Genomic DNA, 3,737 nt, shown 5'->3' with positions numbered 1-3,737 from the left:
GGCGTTCGCATCTGGAGAAGAATGGAGTGGATCCGCTTGAACTTCTCTACTGCCATGGTGGTGGAAGAGTAGATGATGAGGGGGTCGACTGCGACTTCCTTGGATCCGTCGCCGCATCAGAGAAGGGTCTCCGATAATGGTTCTGGAGCAAGTCCAGCTGCTCCATTATGAGCTCACTATCGACACTGTTTGCATGGGAGCTGCGGTGATCTGTTGGTGTTCTTGGGCCTCTGTGATCTGCTATCGGTGTCCGTTGTTCCGGCATGGGTTCTTCTGGACAACGGGTAAATATTCGGAGCTCCAATGATGTTTCGGCCCCTACCATTCCTCCTGGGAATGAAGCCAAAGGGGAGGTGATAACTTCCAACTCGTTGTCCACATCCTCCACTTCCAGCAGCTCTAAGGGCATCTCCAGCCGTTGGCCCCTTAAGAGGGGCAAAAAAATCACTCCCTGGGGTGCACCGGCGCTAAACCGCGCACTGGGGGCGTAATGCCCCCCAGTCGCGGCGCCCACGGTTAGTCAAAAAAGTCAAATACGGCGCAAAATGACTCAAATTTAGTGCAAACATCGGCGAGTTCATTCAAACTTAAACATATTTTATAAAAAAGAAAAAAAACTACCGCGGGCTACCCCCGCCGTCTCCCTCGCCGCCCGCCCACGCGGTTCTACATGCCGAGGAGGCGGTAGAACCGCGTGTAGTCACCGCCGTCGTCGTCATCATCGTCGTCGTTGTCGCCGCCGCCTCCGCCGTCCCTGCTGCATCCCTCCCCCGGTTGGCGCGGCGGGTTGGACGGTCCGGGGGCGTCGTCGTTGTCGTCGCTGTCGAGGACCACGACGCCATGCTTGTCCTCGCGCCCACGCTTGCGGGCGGCGATCTCCTCCAGGGCCCGGCGCTGCCGGACCATCTCGTCGCGGAGGTAGTCGTCCCGCGCCCACCGCATGGCGTCCTCGTCGGAGAAGCCGCGCCGGGCTATCTCCTCGTACTCCGCGGGGAGGACGGGCTCCGGCTTGGGCTCGGCGAGGACGAAGCGGTCGGTTGGTGGAGAGGCGTTGGCGCCGCCGGAGCTGCGGGTGCGCGCGCTGACCGGCGTGTCCTGGGGCTCCGGCTTGACAGGGCGGAGGCAGGGCGAGCCGCCGGACGAGGAGGAGGACCCCCCGGTCTCCATGCGCCTCGGGGTCCGGGAGCTTCCCCGGCGGCGTGAGAAGGAAGGGGGAGCGGGGTACTCCAGGCGCGGCGTGTTGCCGCCCTAGATGTACTCGAGGACGGCCTTCAACGTGCGCCCGGGCACGCCCCACCACAGACGCCTACCGGCGGCGTTGAGCCTGCCGGAGGGCACGACGCCGTTGGTGGCCTCGAGCTGCTCGGCCTGACGGCGGCGGAAGTAAGGTTCCCAGAGCGGGCTGTCGGGGGCGTACCGTGGCGCCTCCCTCGCCGCACGCGGCAGGTTCGAGCGGATGCGTGCGATCTCCGCACGCCGCGCCGCGCCGGTCGGTACCGGGGGCACCGGCACGCCGCCCGCGCTGATCCTCCACGTCCCGGGCACCTGCATGTCTGGCGGGACCGGGTACTCGGCCTCGTAAAGGAGGCGAGCCTCATCTTCGTGAAGATGGCGGCAGCCGAAGCCGTTCGCCGCCGCGCCGTCGCCTGGGAAGCGCTCGGCCATGGGTGTGAACTGGGGACGGCGAAAGAGAGGAGAGGAGAGGGAGGAAACGACGGCGGCGGGAGAGGGTGAGTCGCCGAGTGCGCCGGGGCGCTTCATATATAGGCCAAGGCGCGCGTGTCACCGTGTGTACGCGTGGCAGGCGAGGGAGGGCGAGGGACGCGCGTCGTCCGGTCTTCACTGCGCCGCCCGTGAGGCATTAATGGTGCAGGCTGACCGGCGCGGCAGCGCGGCAGCTTTGGCATTGATTCGGCGCGGGAAACGAGGCGATGAGGACGACGAGGGCCGAGAAGAGAGCCGTGTCGCTGACGCGGCGGGCCCGCGGCTTTTCCGCGCCAAAACAGTTCGCCCGGCGCCCCCGGGGCCCCCCAGCGCGCCGGGTTCGGGCTGGGTCCGCCGACGCTGTTTTCGGCCCAAGCCGGCGAAAATCGGGCTCCTGGGGCACGACTGGGCCGTTTTTTCAGCGCCAGCGCGAAAAAAACGCCTGAGGAGGCCTTCCTGGGAGGGGGCGGCTGGAGATGCCCTAAATGATGGTGTTTCGGGCTTGCGGCGATCTTCACATCCCAAGTGGCCTAGTCCTTGGTTGTGCAAAGAGTGTTTTGCCGCTTAAGCTTTACCAAAGATGGACCACATTGAGATTTACATCCCGTGTATGAAATCTTTCCTATAAAGTCTCTCTAACCCAGTTATAATTTTAGTTTATTAAAGGTCCTAGTTAATTAGTGAAACAGTTGGGTCCTTCTGGACTCTTCTTTCATTAAAAAAGAAAAATATATATTTTTCGCCCCTCAACTCGTTTAAAAGTAGAGAAATGGTCTCTTAACTTCAAAATCAACAAAACTTAGTCTTTCGACTTTTAAAACTGGATAAGTTTAGTCCCTCGTCTTGTTTTGGGCGGTTTTATGCCGAGGTGATGTGGCATACACTACAGGAAAAAAAAAAGTGGGAGCCGAGCTGCCAGGCATCATTAAGCTCCCTGTCGCCACTTACGCCGCCGCCTCGCGGGCACACAAGCAGAGGAGCGGCAGTGCGCGTCTGTCTGTGCCGGCTGCGACATATGCCTGTCTGACTTTGCCGATGGCCAGCGTCCAGGTGCCAGCCTGCTCGACGGCGGCAACGCGACTTTCTGGCGAGAGTAGGCTTGCAACGCTGGCTTGGTGTGGTCCACTCGTAGATTACATGTTGATGCATGTACGCAGCAAAAGCAGAGCAGGCAGCTAGCTTACTTATGCACGTTAATTGATCTAAGCTGATTCCTCTCGGGCCAAAAGCACCGGCCAGTGTTAGCTCTCAACTCACACGCTCAGGATGCACTCTGATGAACACTTAGGACTCGATTGGTTTGTGCAGCGAAAAACTAGACGCGCAGGTGGACACTTGCAGCGACATGCAGGCAGCTGCCTGACTCGACGCGTACGGTCTCCACACAAAATAGCGAGCTCGTGTCCCGCTAACTGAATGGGAAGAAAACGGGAAATAATCAACGGCCTAACTAATTATTCAAAGTCAGAAGCACACCAGGAAGAGCTTGCTTTATACTCCCTCCGTTCGAATTTAGATGACTTGCATTTGTCCACATTGGGATGCATCTATACTTGTATAGTGTCTAGGTACATCCGTTTCTAGACAAATGAAAGACATCTAATTTGGAACGAAGGGAGTACATGACTAGATTGATGAGCTAGCACGAGGCTAGCTTTGTACAGCAGAATGACCATGAGTTGGGCGCTGCCTCGGCTGGGAGGAGCGGCGTCATGCCAACAGCCACTGCGCGGAGTCAAAAACCACTGTACTCGGCAAAAATCACCCGAAGCGGCACGAGGGATTAAGCTTATCTTTTTTTAAAATTGAGGGACTAAATTTATCCGGTTTTAAATGTTAAGGGACAAAGATTTGCTGGTTTTTGCAATTGAGGGACCATTCCTATACTTTTGAAAAAATTGAGGGACGAAAAATATACTTACCCCTAAAAAAAAGAAAACAAAGCGCACTTTCATAGTTTTCCCCTTCAACATGTGGCCCTGCCATTATCTAGATCTCAGAGGTTGAGGCTCTATTTGGATTGAAGCTAATAA

Source organism: Triticum dicoccoides, chromosome 2B (assembly GCF_002162155.2).
Source record: "Triticum dicoccoides isolate Atlit2015 ecotype Zavitan chromosome 2B, WEW_v2.0, whole genome shotgun sequence".
Lineage (NCBI taxonomy): Eukaryota > Viridiplantae > Streptophyta > Magnoliopsida > Poales > Poaceae > Triticum > Triticum dicoccoides.
Note: the sequence above shows the minus strand (reverse complement) of the source record.